Below are 20261 nucleotides of genomic sequence, written 5' to 3' on the forward strand. Positions count from 1 at the left end.
AAAGGGATGGGGCCCACAATAAGACTGGCTCTGTTGAAAGGCCTGAGAGGGGGAGTAGCCAGGGGGAAAGGGAGGGGCCCACAATAAGACTGGCTCTGTTTAAAGGCCTGAGAGGGGGAGTGGCCAGGGGGAAAGAGAGGGGCCCACAATAAGACTGGCTCTGTTTAAAGGCCTGAGAGGAGGAGTGGCCAGGGGGAAAAGGATGGGGCCCACAGTATGACTGGCTCTGTTTAGAGGCCTGAGACAGGGAGTGGCCAGGGGGAAAGGGAGGGGCCCACAATAAGACTGGCTCTGTTTAAAGGCCTGAGAGGGGGAGTGGTCAGGGGGAAAGGGATGGGGCCAGGAAACCCAGAATAGAAATGCACTAGTACGCTTTGATTGACAACCCTACATTTGAGCATGACTAGGTGTATAACATGGTAGTCTGTGTTTTATGAGTCCAATGATGGGACACAGTTCAAGAGACAAGTAGTAGGCTACATGTTTCTCCCATGCCTTATTTGTGTACAGTATACTGTACAGCCATGTAAGCAGGAATCCTATTCGCTGGGCTGCTGAGGCATACTGTTTCTGGATGACAGAGTATTGAACAGGGGCTTTGGCACCAGTACAGCTGACGGGGCTGGACTGCTACTGGACTGCATGTGACCTCATGTAATCTAACACACTGTATGTATACGATATGACCGATGGAAGTTGAGGTTCACTGTATCAAAGGGTATCTCAACCCCCCCTCTCCTCCTCTTGTAACGGTAGCAGTGGGTAAAGCAGCCCATCTGAATAGAATTACAGGCATTTCATGGGACCCACCTCTTGTGCTTTTAGCACCGCTAATGCTAACCTTGTGTTACGAGGCCTTTCAGCACCAGCAGTAACGTTAGCCTTGTGTTAGCATTCACTATGAGAAACCACTAACCAACTCACCTACAAAACGACCACAGAGTGGTTGCTCTGGCTTGCCGGACTTACAACGATTTAAAAGCAAGTGTAGCCATAGGAGAAGTACTTTTCTGAAGCCTCCCAACTTCTTGGTTCCCTCTGTAAGGACCTCCCGCAGTAGGACTGGAAAATAGCTGCCTCAGCTGGCTGTGCTGTGTAGCCTCCTTCTCAGGGAGCTTACACTGTGTCCCCCTTTTTAATATGGCAAATATAGGCTGGCTTGTGATGTCAATTGTTATTGCTGGATGCATGCTGTAGGAAAAATCCCATCTGCTTTTCTAAAGAGCCACAGTGACAAGAAGCTTATGTCATAAAGACTCTATTGTGGCAGCCCAGGCCTCTGTGTTGAAGTGTTGCTCGCTTAACTCGTACCCTACATTGTTAAACTTCACGTGTGTTTCCCGTCGCTCTCAACACACAATGGGCTCTGTGCCTGTTTGTTCATGGTGCACACAGGAAAAGGGTTAAGCGCCAACATTTTGTGAGACAGATTGGTGAAAAAGAGCAGCCATAAATTATTATGTCATTGTGGGGTCAGATGAAAGATAATAATGATGGGTGCTTTTGATGGTGTCGAACAACTTCAAAACACACACGCCCCCTTTCTGACAGGCAAGTTTTCCATGGGCAATTGAAAGCCCCCAAAACAGCCAATCAGAAGAGTGAAGAACTCACGTGTTGCATGTACACACAATATTAGGATCCGTGGGAATGATGAAGTTAGCAAAGTGGATACCTTGAGGATCGATATATATCTTTGTTTGCCTCTTATCTAATCACACCCTCTCAAGCACAACCATTCCTACTTAACCTGTTTAACCTCCTCAAATTAAGGGGTCGTTCCGCCAAATTTGCATTTCACTTGATTAAAGTATTGGTCAGCACCCTAGAAGCTTGTCTTTAGAAAAAAGGTAGTAGAGACAGTAAAGAGACTGTGAAGAGACTGTAAAGAGACTGTGGCAAGACTGTGGCGTTGCCGAAGACTGGGGCACCACACAGTAGAGTCCTCACCCCTTTCCTGATATGAGAAAGCAGCTTCAGCACCACACTCTAAAGACGAGGAGGAACTTTACAGTGAAAACGCTTGTCTGACATTTCCTGACTTAAGAAAGACTAGTCTAACTCCCCCATCTCAAAGACTAGTCTAACGCCCCCATCTCAAAGACTAGTCTAACTCCCACATCTCAAAGACTAGTCTAACTCCCCCATCTCAAAGACTAGTCTAACTCCCCCATCTCAAAGACTAGTCTAACTCCCCCATCTCAAAGACTATTCTAACTCCCCATCTCAGACTAGTCTAACTCCCCCATCTCAAAGACTATTCTAACTCCCCCATCTCAAAGACTATTCTAACTCCCCCATCTCAAAGACTATTCTAACTCCCCCATCTCAAAGACTATTCTAACTCCCCCATCTCAAAGACTAGTCTAACTCCCCCATCTCAAAGACTATTCTAACTCCCCCATCTCAAAGACTAGTCTAACTCCCCCATCTCAACTCACTGTACACCTCCTTCCTTACGTTCCATCATATGGTGGATTTGTGTTCCCCACTAAATCATTTCCCTGTCTCGCAGATTAAGCCCACTGGAGAATGAGCTAGACCAGGGATGGGTAACTAGTCTAAGGGCCAGCTATCTACATTTAGTAATCATGGTCAAATTAGCACATTTTCATTTTCGCCCCATAGTTAAAGGAAAATTGTTATAAAATTGCTATATCTTCTATCTGACACATGAAACATTTTGTAGAATTGCAGCAAACTTGCTTTAAAACTGCACCATTTTCTCTACACCCCATGGAAAAATGTGCAGATTTGCACAAAATTAACTTTTGTTTCCCCCGTTCCCCACTGGACTCATTTACATTTATAGCACACAGCAATTAATTACAGGCCTGCTCTGGCCTTGTAAATTAAAGCATGGCAGTTGCTAATTGCCCTGACAGTTTAAATAGTTGTTGGGTCCATGACACAGTCGACCAAAGGTTGATGCTGTATAACCTCAGTTCAATACAGTGCTGTCAAATCCTTAGAGGTCTGATACTGCTCTGGGATCTGTTCCCTTGGTTGTGTTTCGTGGTCTTTATAGGTTCTTCTGATATCTCCACACAGGTCAGGAACTGTTTCTTTGTGTTTTTTCTCTCTCTTTTGTATTCGTACTTTCAAAAGTTTCAAGTTAAGGTGCATCTCTTTTGGTATTGTTATCACTCTGATTTACGGTCTGTATGAGTTCATAGGTCAGCCTTTGAGGGTGTGTCAGCGGTCTGTTTTCACAGAACTCTGTTTGGGGCCAAGAATCCACATCTCATGGTAGGTCTTTTAATGCGAAGACCGTCGGGCTCCTCGACCGACTCCCTCACAGGTCCTCCTCGACCGACTCGACCGACTCCCTCACAGGTCCTCCTCGACCGACTCCCTCACAGGGCTCCTCGACCGACTCCCTCACAGGTCCTCCTCGACCGACTCCCTCACAGGTCCTCCTCGACCGACTCCCTCACAGGGCTCCTCGACCGACTCCCTCACAGGTCCTCCTCGACCGACTCCCTCACAGGGCTCCTCGACCGACTCCCTCACAGGTCCTCCTCGACCGACTCCCTCACAGGGCTCCTCGACCGACTCCCTCACAGGGCTCCTCGACCGACTCCCTCACAGGTCCTCCTCGACCGACTCCCTCACAGGGCTCCTCGACCGACTCCCTCACAGGTCCTCCTCGACCGACTCCCTCACAGGGCTCCTCGACCGACTCCCTCACAGGTCCTCCTCGACCGACTCCCTCACAGGGCTCCTCGACCGACTCCCTCACAGGTCCTCCTCGACCGACTCCCTCACAGGGCTCCTCGACCGACTCCCTCACAGGTCCTCCTTTCTTCTCTCTCACACAGTGATGTGCTTGTGCATACCTCTCCAGAACCAACAAAAGAAGAGAAATCCTATTCATGACTCTGACATTCACCCTTGTTTTTACAACGTTTGGCGAGCGTTTCCAGAGTGGAACAGGCTTTGTCTTGAAGACCAGGGGAACAATGGCAGCGAGCATAATGTAATCTTGCCTAAGTGTACCGAGCGAGGGTGAGGTTGAGACTGATGTGTTGCCACTTGCCCCTCACCTCTGCAATATTTCATGTTAACAACTGCTTCAATAATGCTTGTTGTCAGTTAAGTCAATCTAGTGTTAACCAGGTCTTTTGTGAGCGTGCACCAAAGCGTTTCAGTCATGCAAGGCATCCCTTACCTTGTTCCCCTCATTAAAGTGTTGACTTGGAGTTCTCATCCATACTCACATCTTGGTTGTGTTCAGTGGGCACCAAGAAAGCATTCCGAAACTGAGAGATACTATTTAAAAAAAATGTTTTAAGAAAGCATGTTTTGTCACGCTTGTGTGTAGGAACGGACCAAAGCGCAGCGTGAGTTTCGTACCACATCTTTTATTTGAATGTGAAACTTTGCAAGACAAACAATAAACTATAAACAAAACACAAACCGTGACGACAGAGGTGCAACAGATATGCACTAACTCAAAAATAATCTCCCACAAACACAAGTGGGAAAAACAACTACTTAAATATGATCCCCAATTAGAGACAACGATGACCAGCTGCCTCTAATTGGGAATCATACAAAAACCCCAAACATAGAAAAAAGAAACTAGAACCCAACATAGAAAAAATAAACTAGATAAAACCCCCCAGTCACACCCTGACCTATACCATAGAAAATAAGAGCACTCTATGGTCAGGACGTGACATGTTTCTACAGTCCTAATGTCCTAATGAACACAACCCTGGTAGCTTGAAACCCCAGCTATTGGGGGTTGTATTCACAATGAGTGAAAGAGTGGCTTTGAAAACGGGACATCAACCAATAACACAAATAGTGAGTTCTCAGTGGATCCACTGACCAGCTCATCATTTATGGATCAATTGACATCTGTTCTAGTTTAATTGACCAGGTGATTAGCTTGCGGTGCAACATACAATATCTGAGTAGAGCTGTGCTTGACATCGCAACGCCTCATTGACATCGCAACGTCGAAGCTCATGGGCTGCAAGCGTTATCGAGACCCTCTCTGTCTCACAGTGTCTCTTTGTCTCCCATTTTCTGAGCGACATTGACAACTGGGACGAAACAGCACATGGATGTTTTGGTGTGCTGGCATGTGTGTGTGAATGCATGTATTCATGTGTTGCACCATGTGTGTATCTCTCCACAGATTTCTTCTGGTTGTTCCACTGTGCTGTGTTTCCCTAGTCCCTGTCTGTAATTTCACTACTTGAACTTTTGCCGAACATGTAGCTAGCTAGTCTACCCTCTCATTTCACCATTGCCAGATCCTCACTCAGACAGGTGTGTTCCATAGCTGCCTGAACGTTCGCCTAATATGGACAGTAATATTTTACAGCTGCTGGAACCCTTGCCAAACAGGTAGCAGCCATATCCCAGTTGTCAGGGGAGGCCCAGGACGGCTTCATCTCTCCCTTGCATGTCAAGACCTTAGAGTGGATGTGGGAAGTGTGTGTGTGTGTGTGTGTGTGTGTGTGTGTGTGTGTGTGTGTGTGTGTGTGTGTGTGTGTGTGTGTGTGTGTGTGTGTGTGTGTGTGTGTGTGTGTGTGTGTGTGTGGTGTGTGTGGAGGGGGAGGCTGGTTGTGTCAGTTTGTCTGTGTGTATGTGCATGAGAGGAGTGTGTTTGTCTGTGCTTACATGTGCGTGAGAGTGCAGGTGTGTGTGTCTCTGTGTGTTTGTCTGTGTGTTTGTCTGTGTGTGTGTGTGGATCCTTACTGTCAGCCCAATGCTCCGACCAGCTGTGGCTGAGTGAGACTGGAAGGGGTCCAGTGGGTAGTAACTAAATGATCTGCTGGATATTCTCTGAGGAGAAGGCCTTCCTTTGTTATTCTGGGTTTTCCTCAGCAAATTTATAGACCTAAATTACTGAGGTTATCATAGCAGGGTTCTGGGCCTCTCTCCACCGCCTTTATGCACACATGTACATGAAAACACATGAACACACCAGCACACACACACACATACGTTTTTGAGGCTACACACTTATTTTGAGTGCTGTGTCTTGAGTGCAGTGGCATGTCACATGCCATATCCTGTAAAATAAAGGTCTTTATGTTAAGAAGTGTGTTGTGTGTGTTTTTGTGTGAAGTGTGAGTGCCGGCTAGTGCATGTGTGTGTGTGTGTGTGTGTGTGTGTGTGTGTGTGTGTGTGTGTGTGTGTGTGTGTGTGTGTGTGTGTGTGTGTGTGTGTGTGTGTGTTAAGTGTGTGTGTTAAGTGTGTTCCGTGGCTTGTTCTTGTCTTCCTGGGTAGCCAGCTGTCTTTCTGATTACCAATCGTCCTCCAGGTGTTGAGGCCACCAGCGGCAGATGATAGAGTGGCGAGGGTGTGTTGAGCGGTGGAGAAAAAGAGGAAAGAATGAAGTAGAGGAGAGAAAGAGAGAATAACTGGTTCTGCAGATATTTGGAACGTGTTCAGACGAGCTGACAGGTTGAGAGTATGAATGGCAGTCAAGGGACCTCGACTTAGTGCAAAGTTTTTTGTTTTTATGTGGCAGTGATTGTTTTGAAACTGACTTTGAAACAGGCTCCGGGGGTAAAGTTTTGGCTAGGTACAGATCTAGGATCAGCATGCCCTCCTCCAATCCTATCCTTAACCATTAGTAATGGAAATGCAAAACTGACCCAAGATCAGTGACTAGGAGCAACTTCACCTTATTCCATGAAACAGAGATATAGGTTGGATGGTTCTAGCTATATTTTCTGCTGAGTATTTGTTAAGTAGTTTAGGATCTTCCTAGAACACAAGGGCTCTGGGTTGTTCTTGTTGGAATTGCTCTAAATTGTGCCCTCAGAGAAAATATAAAGTTTACTTTGATGTCAGTTGGAGGTTGGTTGTGTGTGTATGTATATTCCATGATCTATCTATATCTATATCTATATCTCTCTCTCTCTCTCATTTATTTGCGGTAACCAGCAGCGCCACAGGAGAAAGGCTCTTTAGAAGCTAAGTAGTTACACACGACTAGTTGGTACGTTTCCACTGATGTGTGAGAGCAGTGTCGGGCAGTGACTCTTCGTTGTGGCCCAAGTGGCATCCTATTCCCTATGTAGTGCATTACTTTTGACTAGAGTTCTGGTCCAGAGTAGTACATCATATAGGGACTAGGGTGCCACCTTCTTCTCCCTCCAGGTTGATGAGGACAAAGTGACCTACCTCGGCGGCCTCGACAGTAATCACGTTAAGACAAGGCTTAACAAACGTCCAACTTCAAAGCTGTGTTGAATAATCTTAATGTTGGGTGTGTTGCTGGGTTTGTGTGCCTGCATACAGTATGCGTTGTCATTTATGTGCTGCCGTGTGTGTGCACCATTACGTTACACTGCCTCTCCTGTCCAACATGGAGGCTCTCTGTTGGATAGGCAGCAAGTATAGAAGCACATTGCATGCCTATATGCATAGCTATAGATGAAGACGTTAGATTAACAACTAGAAGAAGCGTAATTTATAAAAAATGCTCTGACATTTAGTTTTTAGGGGCACACACTGAGTTAATCCTAATTATACACACAGAACCTAATGAGATATTTCTCATTACAATCAAAACAATAGCAGATTAAGTGACAATTCTGTGTGGCCTGGGAGGACTAGTGGTCAGTGTCGGCGTGGGTTTGATTCCAACCCACTGCCTATGTTACACTCTTCTCCTATCTCTTCTTTGTCCAATAAAGAATACACAAATCACACTCCATGAACAAATGTAAACATGGCATAAAGGCAATCAAGTGTGCAAGATATAACCTTGTAATCATTATATGCTGTCCATATGTGTATACATTTTTAATATTAATGTAATGATGTGATTGTTTGCAGTGGTGTAAAGTACTTAAGTAAAAATATTTGAAAGTACTACTTAAGTCGTTTTTTGGGGTATCTGTACTTTACTATTTAAATTTGACAACTTTTACTTTTAATTCACTACATTCCTGAAGAAAATAATGTACTTTTTCTCCATACACATTCCCTGACACCCAAAAGTACTAGTTACATTCTGAATGCTTAGCAGGACAGGAAAATAGTGCAATTCACACACTTATCAAGAGAACATCCCTGGTCATCCCTACTGCCTGATCTGGTGGACTCACTAAACACAAATGCTTTATTTGTAAATAATGGTCTGAGTGTTGGAGTGTGCCCCTGGCTATCCAAACATTTTAAAAACAAGAAAATGGTGCCGTCTGCTTTGCTTAATATAAGGAATTTGAAATTATTTATACTTTTACTTTTGATACTTAAGCATATTTTAGCAATTAAAATGTACTTTTGATACTTAAGTATATGTAATAACAAATACTTTTAAACAAGTAGGATTTTACTGGGTGATTTTCACTTTTACTTGAGTCATTTTCTATTAAGGTATCTTTACTTTTACTCAAGTATGACAATTGGATACTTTTTCCACCACTGATTGTTTGTTTTAAATGATCTCTTGTTTTTGCTCTTTTTTAGGAGACGTTCATGAATCCAATTCTGACCCACAAGTGAGCTGAAGGTGTTGAAGTCTCTCTACTGCTGTAAGTGTTAAGTCCATTCTAATTTCTACTCTGTAAGACATTATCTTAAAGGGATAGTTCACTTGTTTTAAGTTAAACTTATTCTGGATGTTGCTAAATAACCAGCTAAAGAATTTAAAAACTGTTTGGAGGAATTGACAATGCCTTAGGGAAGTCGAAAACAAAAGCAGAAACTTTCACTTTAAAGCATGGATTTCTTGGTGCATATGTTATGCCACAAAGGAATGTACCTGTCTTGTATAAATGGTCATGTCAGTGGCGCACACGCCTTTTTATTTCTGCGTGTTGTCACGTTTCAGGTGAACAAACTGTACCTGACTTTGTACGTGTCCGTTAGTTTGCCTTCGTCGTTCACATACAGAGTGCTTTTGATAGCTTCCCCGTACGGATCTGGACCACCACTCTGGTCAGGGTGTTTCTCTGTATTCACTCAATAGGAGCTTTCAGTGTGGGGTAGAAAGGCCTCTTTTAAAGACACACAGGCAGGCAACACTCCAGGAACCTGTCAGCGCTACACTACAGTAGGCTTTTAATGGACTTTCTCCCTGTCTACATTACAGTAGGCTTTTAATGGACTTTCTCCCTGTCTACATTACAGTAGGCTTTTAATGGACTTTCTCCCTGTCTCCATTACAGTAGGATTTTAATGGAATTTCTCCCTGTCTACATTACAGTAGGCTTTTAATGGACTTTCTCCCTGTCTACATTACAGTAGGCTTTTAATGGACTTTCTCCCTGTCTACATTACAGTAGGCTTTTAATGGACTTTCTCCCTGTCTACATTACAGTAGGCTTTTAATGGAATTTCTCCCTGTCTACATTACAGTAGGCTTTTAATGGACTTTCTCCCTGTCTACATTACAGTAGGATTTTAATGGACTTTCTCCCTGTCTACATTACAGTAGGCTTTTAATGGACTTTCTCCCTGTCTACATTACAGTAGGCTTTTAATGGACTTTCTCCCTGTCTACATTACAGTAGGATTTTAATGGACTTTCTCCCTGTCTACATTACAGTAGGCTTTTAATGGACTTTCTCCCTGTCTACACTACAGTAGGCTTTTAATGGAATTTCTCCCTGTCTACATTACAGTAGGCTTTTAATGGACTTTCTCCCTGTCTACGCTACAGTAGGCTTTTAATGGACTTTCTCCCTGTCTACATTACAGTAGGCTTTTAATGGAATTTCTCCCTGTCTACGCTACAGTAGGCTTTTAATGGACTTTCTCCCTGTCTACATTACAGTAGGCTTTTAATGGAATTTCTCCCTGTCTACATTACAGTAGGCTTTTAATGGAATTTCTCCCTGTCTACGCTACAGTATCCCTTTTAATGGACTTTCTCTCTTTTCATAATAAAGATATATAGTACAAGTCAAATGTTTGGACACACCTACTCATTCAAGGGTTTTTCTTGATTTTTTACTATTTTCTACATTGTAGAATAATAGTGAAGACATCAAAACTATGAAATAACACGTTTCGAATGATGTAGTAACCAAAAAAAGTGTTAAATAAATCAGAATATATTCTTCAAAGTAGCCACCCTTTGCCTTGATGACAGTTTTGCACACTCTTGGCATTCTCTCAACCAGCTTCATGAGGTAGTCACTTGGAATGCATTTCAATTAACAGGTGTGCCTCGTTAAAAGTTAATTTGTGGAATTGTTTTGGCAAGATCAGCTCAAATAAGCAAAGAGAAATGACAGTCCATCATTACTTTAAGACATGAAGGTCAGTCACAAAAACCATCAAGCACTATGATGAAACTGGATCTCATGAGGACCGCCACAGGAAAGGAACACCTAGAGTGCTGTAGAGGATAAGTTCATTAGAGTTTACTCTACCTCAGATTGCAGCCCAAATAAAGTAACAGACACATCTCAACATCAACTGTTCAGAGGAGACCTTGTGAATCAGGCCTTCATTGTCATATTGCTGCAAAGCCCAAATTAAGCTGTCAATATTGAAGTCCTATAGATTTAAATGGCTTTACCAAGAGAAATATATGAAATGTAGAGCTGGGAGAAGTTAAAGAAAAGTGCCATATGGCCATATGGTTTATCCCAGTTTGAAAGTAATAATAGTTGTCTTCTTTGTGGCCCTGGTGCCATGTCAGAGGGGGAGGGACTTTACGCTATAGGTTATCAGTTAGCTGATCCTCATTGGCCCCTAGCCCTTGTCGTGGGAAGGCTTTAATGATTTACTGTTTGGGGATAGGCTATACGTATCCACTATGTTGGCCAGGGCAGGGAGGTCCATTTCAAAGGCTTGTTGTTGAAGAGGTGTGCACTCCCTGTTGTATTTCTATCCATACTACTTAACTCATTCATTGAAATCACTTGAATATGGTTCTCTTTTGAATGTGCTCATTGGTTGTAGATGGCGAGGCTATAGGTTGGGCCTGGGATGTGGTTCCTTACTTAGGCTGGATCAGCGAGCAGCTCAAAGCCAGCGAGAGAATCCACCAGCCTCATCCCACAGCGTCTTTGCAAAACCACCAAGCTCTATCACTCTTTCACTTATATTAGCCTTGAAATGGGGCCTGTTCTAAATAGGATCTCCTTCTAGTTTATCCCTTTCTGTTTATGGAGGAGTGGAGAGAAGAAAAGAGCCACGCGGCTTAGTCACTTTTTCCCTCTCTCGGCCTCCAAACCACAAGCGAGGGCAGCTTCCCCAGGACGACTTCTTTTGTCTCTTCTATTACCACTGAGGCTTCAAGGAGATCCTCCTTCCATGAGGTCATGCAGTGAGACCGTCTTCCATGAGGTCATGCAGTGAGACCGTCTCTGATACAGGGAGAGAAAGAGAAAGAGAAAGAGAAAGAGAAAGAGAAAGAGAAAGAGGGAGAGATATAAAGTCAGGGAGGGGGGAGAAAAAGATTAGAGGGGAGAGTTGGAGGCCTCTGTTTCTTACACTAAGAAGTAAAGACATACCGTGAGTGTTCGTGGCACGAAGTATGTTGTTGTGCTAGCTGCCATGTCAATACTCATCGTCATGGTCATTATCATCACTGTCGTCATTGCCGTCGTCGCCATCATCATGGCCTACCCTGTGGCTCAGTTGGTAGAGCATGGTGTTTGCAACGCCAGGGTTGTGGGTTCGATTCCCACGGGGGGCCAGTACAAAAAAAAAAATGTATGAAATGTATGCATTCACTACTGTAAGTTGCTCTGGATAAGAGCGTCTACTAAAATGTAAATGTAAAAATGTCGTCCTTATCGTCATTAATGTCATAATTGTCGTTATGATCATCATAGCCGTCAACATTACCATCTTCATCACCATCGTCATGATCGTCATCTTTAACATCAACAATCCTCAATGATGACTGACAGCCTTCAAAACATCTTTCCTTGCCTCGCTCGCCCCTCTCATCTTCTCAGATGACTTCAGATCCACTGTATCACATTACACGTATAAAATAAACTGTTATTCGTCGCATACCCATATTTAGCAGATGTTATTGCGGGTGTAGAAAAATGCAATATATGTATGTCTATACATGTCTATACATCCCATCATATATTTAAGCAATAAGGCACCTCAGGGGTTTGTGGTAAATGGCCAATATACCCCGGCTGAATCCAGGCACTCCGTGTTGCGTCTTGCTTAAGAACAGCCATTAGTCATGCTATATTGGCCATATACCACACCCCCGAGGTGCCTTATTGCTTAAATATATGATGGGATGTATAGACATGGACAGTATATGGATAGAATATGTAGTATATCTGAAGAATACGTAGGATAGAATAGTATATGTACAGCAATATTTAAATAGGATAGGCCTTGACTAGAATACAGTATATACATATGAAGTGGACAGCAGTACTTATATAGGATAGTCCTTGACTAGAATACAGTATATACATATGATGTGGGTAAAACAGTAAACATTATTAAAGTGACCAGTGATTCCATGTCTATGTAGATAGGGCAGCAGCCTCTAAGGTGCAGGGTTGAATAACCGGGTGGTAGTCGGCTAGTGACAGTTACTGAGTTCAGGGCAGGGAACTGAGCGGGGGCCGGCTAGTGGTGACTATGATGGCCTTGAGATAGAAGCTGTTTTTCAGTCTCTCGGTCCCCGCTTTGATGCACCTGTACTCACCTCGCCTTCTAGATGGTAGTGGGGTGAACAGGCTGTGGCTCGGGTGGCTGAGGTCCTTGATGATCTTTTTGGCCTTCCTGTGACACCGGGTGCTGTAGATGTCCTGTAAGGTAGGCAGTGTGCCCCCGGTGATGCTTTGGGCAGACCGCACCACCCTCTGAAGAGCCCTGCAGTTGCAGGCGGTACAGTTGCCGTACCAGCCTCCTGAGGTTGAAGAGGCGCTGTTGTGCCTTCTTCACCTAACTGTCTATGTGGGTGTGGAATTTCAGATCGTCATTGATGTGTACACCGAGGAACTTTAAGCTTTTCACCTTCTCCACTGTGGCCCTGTCGATGTGGATGGGGGCGTGCTTCCTCTGCTGTCTCCTGAAGTCCATGATCAGCTCCTTCATTTTTGTTGGCGTTGAGGGAGAGGTTATTTTCCTGGCACCACTCCGCCAGGGCCCTCACCTCCTCCCTGTAGGCTGTCTCGTCGTTGTTGGTAATCAGGCCTAAAACTGTTGTGTCGTCAGCAAACTTGAGGATTGAGTTTGAGACGTGCGTGGCCACGCAGTCATGGGTGAACAGGGAGTACAGGAGGGGGCAGAGCACACACCCTTGTGGGGCCCCTGTGTTGAGGATCACCATAGTAGAGGTGTTGTTGGGGGTGGCCCATCAGGAAGTCCAGGACCCAGTTGCACAGGGCAGGGTTCAGACCCAGGGCCTCGAGCTTAATGATGAGCTTGGAAGGTACTCAGCCAGTGGCATATGTCACCTTCCACATATCACCCTGTGGCATATGTCACATATCTCCTTAAGGGGAGACTCAGACTTAAGAAATGTACTGTAGGGAATGTGTTTGTGTCACTCTTCTTCAGAGTACATTATGTCCATTATATGATCTGTACCAAGCACAGGCAGTGGCTGTCAAAACACAAAGGCAGAAGATTGTATTTGTTGTTGTGAAATGCTCTTTCCATTCGGTTAGTGCAGTGTTTCTCCTACCATTGTATGACAGTTATTTTGATGTCAAAGGGCCTATGTTGCTTTGGGGGCCTTTGTGCCCCGCCTGAAAATTCTGCTAGGGAGGTTTGTGTGTGTGTGTGTGTGTGTGTGTGTGTGTGTGTGTGTGTGTGTGTGTGTGTGTGTGTGTGTGTGTGTGTGTGTGTGTGTGTGTGTGAGTGTGTGTGTGTATGCACGTGCATGCGTGAGTGTGCGTGCATACGTTTAACTTACTTTCACCTCAATGCCAGGTAACAACTGGTGTCTCCTAAAGCCGACATACTTCTAAAGGCTACCATTAAGAAATGCCGTCAGAGCAGCCACCACTCAGGTTAATAATTGCTTCTGGTTTTAACTGAGGGGGTGAAAGGTCAGGATCAAACTCACCTGTTCTTTTCCAAGCCACAGGGGCTGGCCACCTGGCCCTCCGCGGTAAAGTTTCTCTAGGTACAGATGTAGGATCAACGTCCCTTCACTCGATCTTAACCTTAAACATTAGTAGGGAAACTGACCCAATATCAGCGTCTAGGGGCAACTCACTCTAATCCTCACCTGGCCTCTCAGATCTGCCATGGCAGCCGTGCTACACGGTCTCACAGGGCTGTCACTGTCACCACTCTAGGTGTCCATATTGGTAAACGGTTCATCATGTCACGCCCTGTTCTGTTTCACCTGTCCTTGTGCTTGTCTCCACCCCCTCCAGGTGTTGCCCATCTTCCCCACTTATCCTTTGGGTATTTATACCTGTGTTGTCTGTCTGTGGCCAGTTCGTCTTGTTTGTTCAAGCCTACCAGCATTTTGTGTCTCAGCGCCTGCTTTTTCCAGTTTCTTTTTTCTCGTCCTCCTGGTTTTTGCCCGTTGCCTGTCCTGACCCTGAGCCTGCCTGCTGTCCTGTACCTTGGCCTCTACTCTGGATTATCGACCCCTGCCTGCCTTGACCTGTCGTTTGCCTGCCCCGGTTGTTACATTAAACATTGTTACTTCACACAGTCTGCACTTGGGTCTTAACCTCTCTAGGGTCGGCGGGACGAAATCGTCCCACCTACGTAACAGCCAGTGGAATCCTGTGGCGCAAGACTCGTAATTTAAAACAAGACTCGTAATTTAAAAATGTTATTCGTATTTACAGATGGCATGGCATACAAGTTTGTTATTAAGGCACATGAAAGTTCACATGTTCCAGAAGGCAGAACACATTTTGATAAAAATACATTTAAAAAAAAAACGTTAAAATGTTTCTTGAAACGGGTCACATATAGGGAATAGTGTGCCATTTGTGACTTAAGTGATATGTTGCAATGCTGGTCCTTTCAGACCAGTGGTTATGCCTTTATAATGCTGGTCCTTTCAGACCAGTGGTTATGCCTTTATAATGCCAGTCCTTTCAGACCAGTGGTTATGCCTTTGTAATGCCGGTCCTTTCAGACCAGTGGTTATGCCTTTATAATGCCGGTCCTTTCAGACCAGTGGTTATGCCTTTATAATGCCGGTCCTTTCAGACCAGTGGTTATGCCTTTATAATGCCAGTCCTTTCAGACCAGTGGTTATACCTTTATAATGCCAGTCCTTTCAGACCAGTGATTATACCTATATTTATTTATTTTTGCCCTTTTTCTCCCCAATTTCGTGATATCCAATTGGTAGTTACAGTCTTGTCCCATCACTGCAACTCCCGTATGGACTTGGGAGAGGCGAAGGTCGAGAGCCATGCGTCCTCCAAAACACAGAGCTGCACTGCTTCTTGATACACTGCTCACTTAACCCGGAAGCCAACCGCATCAATGTGTCGGAGGAAACGTACAACTGGCCACCGTGTCAGCGTGCATGTGCCCGGCGTGCCACAGGAGTCGCTAGAGCGTGATGTGACAAGGACATCCCGGCCGGCAGTGGTGTAAAGTACTTAACTCAAAATACTTGAAAGTACTACTTTTTTTTGGGTATCTTTACTTTACTATTTATATTTTTGACTACTTTTACTTCACTACATTCCTAAAGAAAATATTGTACTTTTTACTCTATACATTTTCCCTGACACCGAAAAGTACTCATTACATGATGAATGCTTAGCAGGACAGGAAAATGGTCCAATTCACACACTTATCAAGAGAACACATGGTCATCCCTACTGCCTCTGATCTGGCAGACTCACTAAATATAAATGCATCGTTTGTAAATGATACATTTTTAAAACAAGAAAATAGTGCCATCTGCTTTGCTTAATATAAGGAATTTGAAATTATTTATACTTAAGTATATTTTACTTAAATTACATTTACTTTTGATACTTAAGTATATTTAGAACCAAATACTATTAGACTTTTACTCAAGTAGTATTGGCCGGCCGGCCAAACCCTCCCCTTACCCGGACGATGCTGGGCCAATTGTGCGTTGCCTTATGGGTCTCTCGGTCACGGCCGGCTGCGACACAGCTCGTGATCAAACCCGGATCTGTAGTGACGCCTCAAGCACTGCAGTGCCTTAGACTGCTGCGCCACTCGGGAGGCCCTAGATCAGTCGTTATGCCTATATAATGCCGATCCTTTCAGATCAGTGGTTAAGCCTTTATAATCAGACCTTAACCCTGGTACGACAACTGCACCGCCCGCAACTGCAGGCCTCTCCACAGGGTGGTGCGGCACATTACCGTGGGTATACTGCCTGCCCTCCAGGACATCTACAGCACCCAGTGTCACAAGAAGGCCAAGGAGATCGTCAAGGACCTCAGCCATCCGAGCCACGGCCTGTTCACCCTAACCATTATCTACAGTATGTGTGAGTGTGTGGGAAGAGTCCAGTGTGTGTGCATAGAGTCAAAAATAGTTATTGCAAAAAGGGTCTTAAGGCTATGGTGTAGAAGCTGTTCAGGAGCCTTTTGGTCCCAGACTTAGTGCTCCGGTATGGTAGCAGAGAGAACAGTCTATGATTTGGGTGGCTGGAGTCTGACAATTTTTAGGCCCATCCTCTGACACCGCCTGGTATAGAGGTCCTGGATGGCAGGGAGTTTGTCTCCAGTGATGTACTGGGCCATACGTACTACCTTTTGTATCGGCTTGTGGTCGGATGCCGAGTAGTTGCCAAACCAGGCAGTGATGCAACCAGTCAGGATGCTCTCAATGGTGCAGCTGTATAACATTTTTAGGATCTGAGGATCTATACCAAAATAGTTTCAGCCTCCTGAGAGAGAAGAGGCATTGTTGTGCCCTGTTCACAACTTTGTTGGTGTGTTTGGACCATGATAGGTCCTTAGTGATGTAGACAGTAAGGAACTAGAAGCTTTCAACCCGCTCCACTACAGCCCTGTTGATGTGAATGGGGGGTTGGCCGTCCATTTCCTGTAGTCCACGATCAGCTTCTTAGTCTTGTTGACGTTGAGGGAGAGGTTGTTTTCCTGGCACCAAATTGCCAGGTCTCTGACCTCCTCCCTATAGGCTTCCTCATTGCCGCCGGTGATCAGGCTTACCATTGTCGTGTCATTGGCAAACTTGACGATGGTGTTGGAGTCGTGCACGGCCACGGAGTCGTGGGTGAACAGGGAGTACAGGAGGGGACTAAGCACACAGCCCTGAGGCACTCCAGTGTTGGGGTTCAGCGTGGCAGATGTGTTGTTGCCTACCCTCACCACCTGGGGGTGTCCCGTCAGGATGTCCAGGATCCAGTGTCAGAGGGAGGTGTTCAGTCCCAGGGACCTTAACACTATGGTGTTGAACGCTGCTGAGTTGAAGCCAATGAACAACATTCTCACATAGATGTTCCCTTTGTCCAGTTGGGCAAGGGCAGTGTGGAGCGCAACAGAGATTGCATCATCTGTGGATCTGTTTAGGCAGTATGGGAATTGGAGTGGGTCCAGAGCTTCTGGGAGGATGATGTTGATGTGAGCCATGACCAGCCTTTCAAAGCATTCCTTGGCTACAGATGTGAGTGCTACGGTGTGGTAGTCATTTAGTCTGGTCACCTTGGCGTTCTTGGGCACAGGGACTATGGTGGTCTGCTTGAAACATGTAGGTATTACAGACTGGGTCAGGGCGAGGTTGAACATGTTAGTGAATACAGTGTAGTTATTGCATGCTATGAATATGAGACCAAGTACTTAACTTTTTACTACTTTAATACACATGGAGTATAAGTGAATTTGTCCAAATACTTTTGGTCCCCTAAAATGTACAAAAAGTGCTGTAATTTCTAAACGGTTCACTCGATATGGATGAAGATAACCAAGAATTAAAGCTGACAGTCTGCACTTTAACCTCTTAGTCATTGTGTCATTTAAAATCCAAAGTGCTGGAATACAGAGCCGAAAGAGCAAACCGTGTCACTGTCCCAATACTTTTGGAGCTCACCGTATTTATATTCCAGTGTCTGGTCTGGAAGCTAATTTCCTGCAATTCTATCCATTTTGCTATGGGGTTTTGTACTGTTTATATAAATACTGTATTCTTGACATAGTTCATTGTAATATTTCTACTGCTGTACATGGTATGTTACACTGTTTATACACACCGAATATGTTTTATATGCTGGATTCATATCATTCATAGTATATCTTGTGTAAATTCCACCGGTTTATATACATATACATTGCATTTGGATTACTGTTACAGTGCTATTTGGGTTGTTAATTGGATTACTGTTACAGTGCTATTTGGGTTGTTAATTGGATTACTGTTACAGTGCTATTTGGGTTGTTAATTGGATTACTGTTACAGTGCTATTTGGGTTGTTAATTGGATTACTGTTACAGTGCTATTTGGGTTGTTAATTGGATTACTGTTACAGTGCTATTTGGGTTGTTAATTGGATTACTGTTACAGTGCTATTTGGGTTGTTAATTGGATTCGTTATGACATTCCTTAATTACATTTTTTTGTATAATTTGTGTACTTATTTGACATTTTATTGCATTGTTAGGAGCTAATAACATAAACATTTAGCTGCACCTGCTATAACATCTGCTAAGCTGTGTACACAACCAATACACTTTGATTTGATAACAAAAAAAATAAAATGATGACGTTGAATCAACTTTTAAAATAGATTGGATTTGCAAAAAGTCATCAACGTAAGGGAATTTCTTTCACCCAACTTTTAATCTAAATCCAATACATGGTGCCATTTTTTATTGATTTCACGTTGAATTCACGTTAGTTGACAACTCATCCACATGTTAATAAAACTAGACATCGAACTGACGTCTGTGCCCAGTGGGATGGCGCAAGACACATACTTTACAAAGTGCAGGAGAAGGAGCATCCTCCCTATCCTCATGTGACATCTGGGTTGTGTCCATAATGAATCAAACAGAAGAAAACGGACTGAAACAGGGAGGGACTACTAGGACTTAAGCAATGCTCATTTTTGCTTTCCTTTGCAAAAGGTTTTAAAACGTTTTGCCCTAATGAACATGGCCAAGAGGTCTGGTAATCATAGTGCAGGGAGGGATGACCTCTTTCAAAGCCACGACTAAGTCCCCCTGATCAGTGACTGTGTGGAACCGTCAATCCTCTAATCGTCGCCTTTTGTTCTTTGTCGAAGTCAATTAACCATATGGATATACAGTATATATGGAGACTGTGATCCGAGGAAAAAGTGTGTGTGTGTGCGAGCATGTCTGTTGTGTGTGTGGTGCGGTGGTGTATGTGCTTGTTTTAGTGTGTGTGTGTTGCCTCGTGTGCTTTCATGTGTGTGTGTGTGCGTGTGTGCGTGCGTATGCCTGTGTGTGTGTGTGTGTGTGTGTGTGTGTGTGTGTGTGTGTGTGTGTGTGTGTGTGTGTGTGTGTGTGTGTGTGTGTGTGTGTGCCCTAGTGTAACTATGAACCAGCCATGGTCTTATATCACTGTCAAGAGTGAAGTGTGTAACTAACAGTGGTCTAATGAATTTAACCTCCAACAGGATCAGAGTAGATTAAGAACAGGAAGGTTGACAAGGCAAATAGGCTCTCTCTCTTCTTCAGCCCCTCTCTTCAACACAATGGAGTTTCCACCGACTAAATTTAAACTTAACTAGTTGAACTTAACCCCCTTAATCGGTAAGTAATCCTTGCACTATTCTAATAGTTCTCTGAAATTTCACCTGACCTGTGGACCAATATGTTCTTAAAGAGTAAACAACACGCTGACTGACACGCAAGGGGAAAGAGAGAGGGAGAGAGAGAAAGAATATAGGGAAAGAGTGAGAGGGAGAGAGAGAAATAAAGAATATAGGGAAAGAGTGAGTGGGAGAGAAATAAAGAATATAGGGAAAGAGTGAGTGGGAGAGAGAGAAAGAATATAGGGAAAGAGGGAGAGGGAGAGAGAGAAATAAAGAATATAGGGAAAGAGTGAGAGGGAGAGAGAGAAAGAATATAGGGAAAGAGTGAGTGGGAGAGAAATAAAGAATATAGGGAAAGAGTGAGTGGGAGAGAGAGAAAGAATATAGGTAAAGAGTGAGAGGGAGAGAGAGAAAGAATATAGGGAAAGAGTGAGTGGGAGAGAGAGAAAGAATATAGGGAAAGAGGGAGAGGGAGAGAGAGAAATAAAGAATATAGGTAAAGAGTGAGAGGGAGAGAGAGAAAGAATATAGGGAAAGAGTGAGAGGGAGAGAGAGAAATAAAGAATATAGGTAAAGAGTGAGAGGGAGAGAGAGAAAGAATATAGGGAAAGAGTGAGTGGGAGAGAGAGAAAGAATA

General features: G+C 44.2%; 1 protein-coding gene across 4 annotated transcripts in view; it reads left to right on the forward strand.

Annotated features, from left to right (window-relative positions):
- The window catches only part of LOC106584620 (transcription factor SOX-6), a 184144-nt gene that overhangs the window by 19867 nt on the left and 144016 nt on the right, over positions 1 to 20261 (forward strand). For all 4 annotated transcript variants that reach the window (XM_014170103.3, XM_045706435.2, XM_014170102.3 and 1 more), the window contains one exon: positions 8446 to 8510. The gene's annotated coding sequence lies outside the window, so the exon portion shown is untranslated. The remainder of the gene's footprint in view (positions 1 to 8445; positions 8511 to 20261) is intronic.

This window comes from Salmo salar, chromosome 23, assembly GCF_965601325.2.
Source record: "Salmo salar chromosome 23, fSalSal1, whole genome shotgun sequence".
Classification (NCBI taxonomy): Eukaryota; Metazoa; Chordata; class Actinopteri; order Salmoniformes; family Salmonidae; genus Salmo; species Salmo salar.